This window comes from Lepidochelys kempii, chromosome 19 (genome assembly GCF_965140265.1).
Source record: "Lepidochelys kempii isolate rLepKem1 chromosome 19, rLepKem1.hap2, whole genome shotgun sequence".
Taxonomy (NCBI): domain Eukaryota; kingdom Metazoa; phylum Chordata; order Testudines; family Cheloniidae; genus Lepidochelys; species Lepidochelys kempii.
In genome coordinates this window covers 9,667,536-9,679,794 of record NC_133274.1, presented here as the reverse complement: position 1 = coordinate 9,679,794, position 12,259 = coordinate 9,667,536, and positions in this window count along the sequence as shown.

Sequence of the window (12,259 nt, the reverse complement as noted above, 5' to 3'; positions counted from 1 at the left end):
ACACAAGACTCCAGCTGAGGCCTTATCAGTGCTGAGTAGAAAGGAAGCAGGACTTCGCGTGTCTTGCTCACAGCACTCCGGCTCATACAGCCCGGAATGATGTTTGCTTGTTTTGCAACAGTGTTGACTCATATTTAGTTTGTGATCCACTATAATCTCCAGATCCTTTTCTGCAGTACTCCTCCCTAGAGAGTCATTTCCCATTTTGTATCTGTGCAATTGATTACTCCGTCCCAAGTGTAATACTTTGCATTTGTCCTTATTGACGTTCAGCCTGTTTATTTCAGACCATTTCTCCAGTTTGTCAAGATCATCAAAAGACCTGTCACAAGAGTTAGCAGTGCACATCCCAGATCTTAGCAGAGTCAGTGTCCTTGTTTTCAGATCCTGTTGGATTATTGCACATCAAGGGGGTGGTGTTAACATCCACAGATATTTCCTGGACATTAATCAGGGTCTCATTTACTATCTATTTACCTTAGGGTTTTATACTGTTGCCCAACATCATAGTATCTGAGCTTCTTCCACGTAAAATCAATAGCAACTTCATGGAGTCTTTAGCATTTCTCCCTCTTTGGGGTCTAAACTCTGCTTGGGTTAGGGTTTGGTTTTTTGTGGGAGTTGGTAGGTGATCAGGACCAAAAGGGGTGTCTGAATTGTAAGTGTCACTTATGGTGGTATGCCTTTAGGGATGTATATTTAGGAAGCCACAACACTTCCTAAATATACATCCCTTAAAATGGTCAGATTCTGAGTTCACCTAATCTTCTCTGGAAGGCTTTACCCTAACCGGATCCCCTCTGACTAACAACCCCAGGAACGGCTAAGCATGATCCCTCACATTGTTGCACACACCCTCACTACGGCTCTTCAGAAGCTGGTGAGGTCTCCAGAAAAACCGTTCTCAGTCTCTTCTCAGACTCTGCAGTATCTTGGAGCCTCATAAATAGAGCTGGAATCCAAGTTGCTAAATACAGCTTCTCCTTCATTACACATTGCACAGTTCAACTCTCCAGGACCTCTGGAGGGGAAGCAAATAAGCGTTTCACAGAGGAGCATCTGTAATCATGCATATAAACCCTCAACATTTAGTGTTAAGTGCTTTCTAGTGAAGTCTAAGGTTTTTTGCACCAAGGTAGTTGGGCCAGTGCAAACCCTCAGAGGAGATGTGCCAGCCAGCGCAAGCCTCACTTTATATCTGTGCTACACTTCTACACCAGGGGGTTGTTTTACTTGTCCAGCCAACGCTCCACACATGGCTAGGGTCAGCTCTCTGTAGAGTTTGCAGCCGTTGCTTGTGCATTGCCTCATTTCCATCAGCCGTGCGAAAGGGGCCCAGACCTTCCCCACCAGCACAGTCCTGCTCCGAGGCAAAGCTGCTCTCATACCCTGCGGTCACTGCAGCCAGCCCCGCAACAGGCTTCCCCTGCCCCACCTGGGCACAACTATCCCCCCCGCTTCTCTTCTCAGTGCAGTAGCTGCCCAGAGCTACCTCCTCTCTTTGGTCTGCACTACAATCAGTGATAATAAAGGATTCCCCTTCTAATATAGACCTGCCTCCTCCACACCTGCTCAGTGCAGTTATCCAGGTAACAAGGTCCCAGACTTTCTGCTGGGGTTACTCATGACATCCCCTGCAACGGATTACTTTCCCCCTCCCAGTACTGCTCTCCCCTCCCCTCCTCACTATGGGAACATCAGGCATGAGGTGTCTCACGTCGGGCGTCCAAAATCAGAGGCCACTTCCGAGAACTTTGGCCCAAATCTTCCTGTCACAAAAGAAACTCGTTGCTCAAGGGACAAAAGGTCAATGAAATTCTGCCTCTAACACAAAGCTGCCATGAGGTAGCTGCTGAGAAGAGCAGGCTTGAGTTGGACAATCCCAAGGATGACCCAGACCCAAGGATCCTTGCTCAGACTTAGAGTGACCGTTCCGGATTCCCCTTTGCGGGAGACAGCTCTGACAGGCCTGGCTTGCAGACTCTTTGCTCACACTTCCAGGTCAAAACCTTGATTCTAAAGGAAACAAATGTAACCAGTTTGCTGCTGCTATTCCCTTCTCAGGAGCACTAGGGGGCCCCTGTAAGGATCCAGGAGCTGGTGCATTTTAAAATATAAGGTTATCTAAAACCAAAAACACCAGTGAGGAAAGGGGAGGTAGCCTTGTCTAGTGGTTAGGGCACTAGGCCTGGTCAGTCACGAGATATGTATTCTGTTCCTGGCACCAAAATGAATTTGGCCAACTCACCGCACTGTGCCTCAGTTTCCCCATCTATACAAGAGGGATAATGATGCTTGCCCACCTCACGTGGCGTTGTGAGGAGATGTTCATATCTGCTTGGAAAGTGTTTTGCAATCCTAGTGAAGCATGACAGCGGAGGACAAAGCACATGGTAAATTCACGCTCTAGCTAAAGTATTGGGAAAGACCTGAATCATTTCTCTGGATGTTGTTTGGTTCTGTGGAAGCAGCGCACCCTGGAGTCCAATTCTCCTAATTGCATTGGGAGTTCCAATTGAAGGGCTGCATTGACACTGTAACACTTGGACTAGCCTCCTCTCTGCAGCAAAGATTTGAAGGAGTGGTGTGTTACCTCTTTCCCAGTCCCCTGTATGCTGTGCATCCCCCCCCCCTCCAAACACACACACACACACCTACCTCGGCCACGTTAATCCCCCCTCCCCGGATCCTCACTGGGTTCTTTGTTCTCCCGTCCCATCAGAGGCAGGATCTCCACTGAGGAAAGCGGCGTGGTCTGAGCATAGGACTGGGTGTCAGGGCCTCTAATCCCTGCTCTGACAACGATTTCCTCTTTGACCTTGGGAAAATCACTCACCCTCTCTGTGCCTCAGTTTCCCCCTCTGTAAATGGAGATAATACTTGCCTGTTTCCCAGGCCTACAGGCTTCATCCATGTTAGGCCTGGCTGTGCCAGTCAATGACAGTCCCGAGATAATATCCACAAAATACTCAACTCTGTTCTCCATCTTCTCCCCCACCCCCACAGTACTTTCTCCCATGCAAGAACACCCCTTCTCTGTTCGGTCTTGTCAAGCCCTCTCCCACATGCACACACCCTCCCAGTGAGTTTCCTGCCCCCAGGACTGCCTCACTCCCACCCACTCACTCTGCTCTTTGCCCGGGCGGTCTCCAGATCTCTTAGTTACACGGGGGTGGGGTGGGGGGGGACTTTTCCCCTTAGCAGCTCCACAGCCCTGCTCAGGGCTCTGCAGGCCAGCCCAGGAGTCCCACACAGGAAGGTCGAGTTGCCCACTTTTTCTGTTCTTTTTCCCTTTGGAAAACATTGCTGCTCTGCTGAGCGAAGGGGCAGGTCAGCTTGCGAGATGCACCAACAGAGATGACCCTGACCCTGCAAAGCCTCTCCCAGGCAAGTCGACCTTCCTCACCTGAGCTGGTCCCACTGAAGTCAGCTGAGCTCCCGAAAGGTTTTGCAAGATCTGGCTGTTGCAGCCAGCTCCAGTCGCTCACTGGATCCAGGCTGGAAGAGCCACAAGACTCGTCTAGGAAGTCATCTACAGACCCCTTGAGCACTCACCCAGCAGTATCTTCCCTCCTGTGTGGTCAGTGGTGCTGCAGATACTGGTCACCGTGCCGGGCAGACTGTTTGTAGCATGCACTTGGGGTGTTCGGCATCTGAGATCTGCAGGGGGAGGAGGAGAGGTTTGTCTGTAGTCCAGCAAGGAACAGAGGAGGGGGCAAAATCACTGTCCTGTGGTGGGGGTTCCTCATGAGTAGAGGGCAGCAGTTCCCCAGAACAGAAGGATGATCTTGTAGGTAAGGTCCTGGGCTGGGATTCCGGTTCCCAGCTCTACCATGGACTCCCCTGCATGATCTTGTCACCTCATCCCGCCGTGCCTCGGTCCCCCCGTCAAATGGGGCTCACGACACTTTCTTCTGCTCTTTGTCTATTTCAGTGGCAAGCTCTTCGGTGCAGGACGGTCTCTTCCTCCAGGTTGTAGCACAAACAAGCCACCATCTTGGCCGATGCTGCTAGGCTCCACTAATACAAACCATGGCAAAGGGAACCAATTCCACAGACGCTTTAGAACTGCGGCTCTTAGTCCCTTAGGGCCTGATCTTTACGCACCTAAATACCTTTAACAATCTAGCTCCCTAGGAACTAGCCCCAGGACAGGAAAGCCCGACATCCCATCATTACAGGGCATCACACCCTAGGAGCCTCCTGAGGATATACCGACAGGCGATTTGCTTTCAGACACTTCAGTTGGCACATTCCTTGCCTTGTTATAGGGAGACACCTGCATTTCTCGCCATGCTGACTCCAGTAGGGAGCTTTACCCCACCCACTCCACTGCAGGCTAGGAGCCCTGTCTGAGAACTGGCCTAGAGCAATTGTTCTGAGCTCAGGTTTTGCATCGGTAGGCGCTTTATTCTGCTTTTGTAAATACAAAGAGAGGATCAGACAGGGATAGAAGGGGCTGGGCGTCTGGCTGATTGTCCAGCTCCATGCTCCAATATCTGCAGGGGCGTTTTCCAAACCTGTCTAATCAGAGAGGCGGCTTTGGCTGTATTCTTTAGGTTTCTCTTCAGAGTAGCAGCAGCTAAAGCATTAGCCTGGGACTCTGGAGAGGTGAGTTCTATGCCGAGCTCCGTTGCTGGGTGAGTTTGGGCCTCTTTCTGTGCCTCAGTTTCCCCTTCTGTAAAATGGGGCTCATTACACTGACCTCCTTTGATGGGAAGCACTAGATTTTATGATTAGAAGTTGCCCTCAAGTGAAGGGAATGCGGGTGGAAGGTGCAGGACGGACAGGGCCGGGTGGCTGATATTGCCTATGATTGATCGACACTGAAACCTTATACGAGCATAGCTCTGACAGCCAGGGGGAGTGAAAACCCATACTCCTGACCGACGTAGCTAAAAAACCCCAGTGTAGATGCTGCTATGTTAACAGAAGAGGGTTTTCGACGCCACAGCTAAGGGCGTTCGGGGAGGTGGTGTTCCGACACCAGCCAAAACCTCCTTCTGTCAGAGCACGCGGAGCCTGTGCTGCGCTCGGGGGCTATGCCGGCAGAGGCTCTGTGTGTAGACACAGACCGTATAGAGCAGGGACACCGGCACTGTCAGCTCTTCCCACCCTGCCCTGCTGGAGTGCCTGGGGCCTGCTCAGGAGCGCCCCCCTCACGCGATGAAAGGGGAGTTCAGTCAGCCCTTGGCCTTTCTGCTGCCCGGACTCACAGGGAGCCACTAGCACCGGGTGTGTGGTGATTTTTGGGAAGCAGACACCTACGGAGCAGGGTCTGGTGTCACGGCTCGCTCTGCGAGGAAGGCTCATGGCATTACCATGCATGCTCTGGAGATCGAGTGACTCACCCACGGTCACACAGGAAGTTTGGGTCGGGTGTCCAGTCCATTAGACCACACTTCCTTTCACCCACCACGGCTCCTACTGTCCTCCTCACCCTTTCCCAGAGCCCTTGGAGCCGTTTGATGGTCTCTCCTTCACGCCCCATGTTCTTTCAATTCTGCTCCTCTCTCGGAAGCCATCCCCCCATTGGAAGGACGCAGCTGTCATGGGATGGACAAGGAATTCAGTCTTCAGCTGCTTCCCCCTTCACTGACAAAGGGGAATTCATTCTTGATGCTCACCCAGTTCTGGACATGCACTTCCCACCCAACACATCACCAATGAGCTCTCACCTTGATCTGGAGGCTCCAGCCTCTCCTGGGCCTGGAGGGCAAGATGCTCCCTCCATGTTCCTTCAACCCAGGGCTTCCATACACAGCTCCTCCTGTCCTGCAGCAATTGTCTGCCCATCCTCCCCAGGGAGCGAGGCCGGATTATCAGCATCTGTCACTGTGCTTCTGGATTTCCCATGCTGACTCAGATTAAGGCTGCTGCTGTCGTGAATTTGACCCCCGTCTACTGCTGGGATTGTTTTCATGAGATAATCTCCAGCCGTCTAAACTGCTTGGGAAAGCAGCTGGGGGTTGGCGTGGGGCGGAAAGCGAGTTTCAGCTTTGGTGATGTGATTAGAAAGTTTCCATGCACTGGGGCCTGGACAGGCACAACCCATCCCAACGGCTCACCGTGAGGTTCAGACTTCATGCCGGATCCCTGTTCCCAAGTCCCAGCCCAGTGCTTTAACCACAGCACCATTCCATCCGGCATCTCACACCTGCAGCTAAGTAGGCACCTTTCCCACAAGGCAGCTGGATCCCAGCCAGGCAAGGGCGCCCCCTGTTGGTACTTGTAAGATGTTTCCATCCTCATCTCTCCAGATCCGTAACCTTCAAGCGAAGCCCCCAGCCGTTCTCTCGTGCCCGGTGTGATTCTTTGCTTCCCTCCTGCTTGGCCCCTCTTTAGCGGGCACTGGAGGAGATTCCAGAACGATATATTCAGGACGAAACGCTTTCTTGCCCGGCAGATGCCTCTCCCTCTCAGTGTCTCTCTCGCATGCGCTCGGCGAAGCAGCGAGCGCTGATCTCTTGTGACAGCTGCTCCCGGGGCTGGCTGTGGTTGGGATCGTCATCAGGGCGGGGGTGTGTGTGGGTAATATTTAAAAGCGCCACAACACAGCTGCCTGCCAGTCCTGCTGCCTGGCACTCAGGGACTGGAGTCCAACACAGGTAAGCGATCAACAATGAAACCCGTCCCCATTGCATTGAGAGGAAATTGTTTCTATTGGGGGAAGAACAGGCTGGGGTCCAGGAATTGGTTCAGAGCGAAGGTGAATTTAGATAGGGATTCCCATCACAAAATGGGGTGTGGAGAAAACACATGCTCCTCTCCCCGCAAGCCTGGGGAAAGGCCATTAGCGCCAGCCTGGGGTATAAGTGCCAATGCTGGGAACTGGGAAGGAGCATCTAAGGGGAAACACTAATTACATGATTCTAATCCTGGCCTAACGATGGAGCGCTCAGCCATTGGGCTGGGGGTGCATTTTGGAAACGCTGGTTTGGAGCAGGTTGGGGGAGTGAGGGGGGCAGGCTGTTTCCCAGTGATTTCCGTGGGCCAAAGAACATGTCTTTATGGCTGTTAATCTGGGTGGAGACTGTTTTCTGCTTCCTCTGGTTCCTGAACAGCCTCCCTGATCTTCAACTCTGCCCATCTTCCTCCTACAGCCGGAGGCAGTCAAGGCAAGTCTGTGAAGCTGCCTGACTACAAGCAGAAGACGGCACCCAACATCCACCCTTCCTCCTTCTGGGAGCCATGATCATCCGCCTCAGGCACTTAACCCCGGGGTACTTCCGCTTGCTCCAGGTAACACCCCTCCCCCCCCACATCCCCCTCCAGTTCCAGGCCTGAACCCTCTCTTGTCCAGTGAGCAGAGCAATCCCGGGGCCTGAGGCGCTTTGGGAATTGTAGCTCCGATAGGGTCGATCCCTTTGCCTCTCTCCTCCTGTCTGTCTTGGTGTTTTCGACCCGAAACCGAGAGTTAGTTCCCATCGAGTGCACCAGGCCTCCCTGTTTTGTCGAGGATCAGTATCTGGCACTTCCGTAGCCCCTGCCCGTACCTCAGTGCTTTGAGGAATCCCTGGAGCCTCTTCTGGGGGAGAGGGAGGCAGCCAACTGCCACACCGTTAGGAGAGGGGACATTTTAATCAAGGATGTTGGAGCAACTGCCCGCTCTTCCGAACAGAGCCTGAGTCCACGCGGAATAGCCAGGACTTGGTGGGCCCACACCCACTAAACTACCTCCAACTCCTCTGATTGACTTCACAGTGCGTTGAGCCTGCTGTGATTTGCGCCCGTGGGTCCCAGGCATTTTGCACATCTCAGCCCTGCTGAGCCATCCCCGGCCCCCAGCTTATAGCTCTGTGAGCAGCTGCACTTACAGGTACGGGGCTCATAGCTGTGCCGAGGCCGCTTTGCCTCAATCACCCAGTTGCAGTGGCAATCACTGCCCAGCTCCGACAGATCAAAATTTGAGGTGCTAATGCCTCCCCCCACCCTCACGGGGCTGCCCTGCCCCTGCCTCATCAGCTCGTCCTCAGGCAGGCCTGAGCCTGCCCACGCTGGCTCCATGGGTGCCAGGCACGCTCTGTGCCACCTGAGCGGTGATGCCCTACATAGGACACTGCGTAGACACACGTGAGCGGAGAGCAAATGTCCCTGCAGCACTGATCATGCAGCATCACGCAGGAGAAGGAACTGCTCTCTGCTGTCCATAGCAATGGCCGGGATAAGGCCAGTTTGCCGATTCCTCCTTCAACCCATCCCAAGCACACAGCCTTATGCAGACAGGCAGGCACAGTCATGGTCCTGGCCCGGCTAGTCACCGCTCCAGCAAGAGAATAAGACTCAGAGCAGCTTAAAGAACGTGGGCTAGTGGTTAGAGCAAGGGACTGGGAACCAGCATTCCTGGGCTCCATTCCCATTTCCGCCAGTGACTGGCTATAGGATGCAGCGGCAGTCTCCCTCTCCCTCTCCCTATGGAGCTAATAGCTCAGAGTGGAGTTGCAACTGAACTTTCCGCTTTTAAGCAGCAATGCTGCTGATGGGGGCATAGTGGGACCAGGGGCATCATCAGTGGCGCTGAGATCTAACTGCACCTGCTCTACAGGGTGTATGATGGCAAGCCCTGCCTTGGGAGGCCATGAGCATGAGTGGGGAGGAAAGTGGCAATCACCCACCAGGTGTATGCAGGTTTCAGCTTGCTAGCTTCAGGCTAGGAGCTCTGCTCACAGGAGCAGAACGGAGGGGCGTTTGCCTAAAGGGCTCCACGTAAGGAACGGTGCTGGCTCTAACAAGTCAGCATTTCAGCTGGTAAAGTGCAGGGTAACGGATAAAGTGCAGGGTAACGCCTTCCCCATAGGGCATTATTATGGCTTCACTGGCATCACCTGCAGAGCAGATGGTTATTGTTCCTGAAATCCCCACTTTGAAAGGGACAGAACCACTCCTGTGAAAACTGTTGTAGGCTTTGTCTGTCTGTTCTCCTCCACCTTGCCACTTAGGACACTGCACCACAGAAAATCTCTCTTTTGGAAGAGCTGGTTATCAAAATGGGCAGGCTGCATTTCAGACCCAGATTCTGATCTCAGGGCCACAGGGGCCTGGATTCCCCATCCCAAATGAGAACACAGCTGAGAAACAGACACGTTCCACTGTAGCATAAGAGAAACCCTGATCTGCTCTTAATTTGGAGCACAGTCACTAGGGCTGAGATAATGGTTCCACAAAGAAGGGCAGCGATGCCTAGATATATTCAGCAACAGGGTTCACTCCGCTAGAGGATAGAGTTGAAGAATTTACAGACAGCCTCTTGGTCAGAAGTGACAGCACCTGCCACTCGCATATTAAATCCCATCATCCAGGGAGCCGTGCATGGAGAACACTTTCTAAGATTTCCTGGGGCGGCTTTGAATGGACATGATTGCGTATTAGCCAGGAATGGTCAGCTGGTGTTCCTTGCTGTCTGCATACCAGGAAAGGTGTCCCCTGTGGCAGGCCCCTAGCTAAAGGAAAGCCTGCACTGCAGATATAACTGCAGCCATTTCTAATTGGTGCAGATCACTGGATACAGACTCCTGCCATCCACAAGGAATATGGGGTTTCTTCAAGTTCACAACCCACAGGGGTTGATGGGAGACAGGCTTCCCTTGTCCCTCAAGCATTGAGACGATCAAGTTCCTCTCCCCTCAATCTGCTGGGACCATCTGCCTCACCTGTTCTAAAAAGCTGCCTTTCTCCTCTCATAGATGCAGCTGGCCAAGGGGCTGGAGTCCGAACCTAAAGACCGTCTGGTGAATCACTTGGCTCTATTCCTGGCCATCATGGGGCTAAGTCTGTCCTACTACAGTGTCCGCCAAATGACTGACCCAGTTAGAACCCCACCAGAACCATGAGGCTCAGCTGCGTGGATGGAGTGCTCCAGAGCGAAGGAGATTCCTGCAGCTCTGAGATGGTGGTGGGGACCAGGTCTTGGGCACTGGCATTCACTCTGGGGCACAGGGGACATCCATTAGGTACAAACAGCATCACTCTCCAGTCCTGCTCTCACACTAGGGTCAGCTACATTCTCCTTCCTTGGTCTGTAATGGAAGGTTAGTCACAGGCTTCCCTCACGCTGCTCTCCTGGACCCATGCTAAAAGGGTAGCAAGAAGCATCTCCTAACTTGCTTTGTGCTGGCTTGAAAGGGATCGCTCGGTACATGCTCTCTGGCCTGTCTTGCTTTTCCTAGCCTCTCACTGTAGTTGCTGTCCAGAGACCTTGAGTAGGTGAAGCTGTCACACCCCTTCCAGAGTTTCTCATAGAGTTATACCAGTTTGTGCCAATGGATTTTAATTGGGAAGTCCTACCCTGTCCACTGACCACCCCAGCACCTGTCCTTGCTCCACCCTTCCAGTACATGCAACTAAGCTACTAAATGAAAGGCTAGAACTTCTCCCTGCAGCTCTACCAGAGCTCATGACAGAAGGCTGGGGAACCTACTTCCATACAGGAGGCTGGAATCTAAACTTCAGTGGGATGTCTCCCACTTTACACAGAAGTGAGATCATAAAGTAGGATCTGCAGGAACTGAGGCTGAAAGGCTAGAAGGCATCCTCCCAGGCCAGGAGCAGAATCCATCTTGGTAGCTTACTAGTCACGCTGGCTTATGAGATTTCCAACAAGAGGTTTCCAGACAGCAATTTCCACATCACTGGCTGCACTTGTGCCCCCCCTCTCTAAACCAATGTGATGGGGTATGACAGGCGGAATGCGCTGCATTGATAGCGAGAGAGGATGTTACACATGGTTGACTGAGCCCTTTTATCATCATCTCCCCCCGCCCAGCTCAGCTAGGAGCGGCGCATCATAGGATAGCAAAACAAGCTGGAACAAGGTCATTGCCGATTGCTGTTATATAACAATGCGCACAATGAGATGGCTGGGACCTAAATCATGCTGTTCAAGTACAGATTAGAAAGGGGGATTTTTCAAGAAGTCCAGACTGGCTGACATTAAATACTTAATTGCAGCAATTGTGCGAGGACACTGTCATGGAGAGATTAGTACATGTCTCTTCCCACCCACCAGGGACAGGTACACTTCACCTTCTCAGACAGCATCAGGCTAATCTTCACACCCATCACCTCTCTGAACATTTCTACAGCTGCGACCCACTTGCTACGTTTATGCTGCTAACAGGGAAGGCTAGATGTTAATACAAGGCATTTCTAAATTTTGATAATATATCACCCGCCTTTATACCTGGGGAGGAGAGAACAGAGGAAATCATTTGGTGTTTGTCAAATAAATCCCTTTATATTAAGTGACCTGCTTGTCTCATCCTTTTGCCACCCCACATCCATGTGGCCAATAGAGTATATACGGTCAGGTGAGAAAAATATTACAAAGGCCTGGGGTGGGAGAGATGGTCTCCCCACCCTTGGGGGGGGGGAAAGAGAAGAGAAGTGAAGATGTTTAATTTCCACTGATGCACTGCAGTGCCCAGCATTAGCTGAACTTGCTTTGCAGGGACTTACAGCAGACAGTGGCATTCCCCACATTCCACCCTGCAGATCCAGACACAGACTATGTGTTTTCTAGAAAGTGCCTCACTGTTTGAGGGGCTCAAGCCAAGTACCCCGCTATGCTGTGGCAGCATATTGGCACATGCCGGCCAGTAGTATCCTACATCTGGTGGAACAGGGCTGAATTGTTAGTCCCCTACTTGTAAAGTGGGTCAATGTGGACTCTGCCTACAATCTGCATGTCCCTCCTCTTAGGTTACTGATCTCATCAAAAACAGCTCCCTGGCTGGAAGGAGATCTCCCGCAATCAAATGACTGTCAGTGGGTTTTAAACAGTTTCATATGCAATTTGTATCCATCCCTAACAATGTGATGAGGTTGGGATCAGCTGGGTTGGGGATGTCTTTCAGCAGACTCCTCTTGATAGAAGAGAAGGGAAGGAGCTTAGTAAGTCATCCTCCCATACCAGGGAAGAGTTAACTAGACACTTGAAGAGGGCAGAAAGGAAATTGTTTGAGATGTTAGAACATCTGCCAAAGGAAATATATTAAGAATAAATATAGCAGTGAATTTAGCAGTGACCAAGCTGGAGGCTGCTCAGACCTCTTATCTAGGTGCCCCACAAATGAAAGGATAGGCTACTTCAACCAATTAAATTCAAACAGTCATAATGAACAATCAAGCTGGTGGGATTAGCCCTGTCCAGGTAGCTGGATGGTGAAAGGGATGTTTTTGCTAACAATTCAGCTCAGCTCATTTTCCAAACTGAGTCCCTACAACTCAATCAGGATCAAACTGGCAAGGAATGTTCTATGGC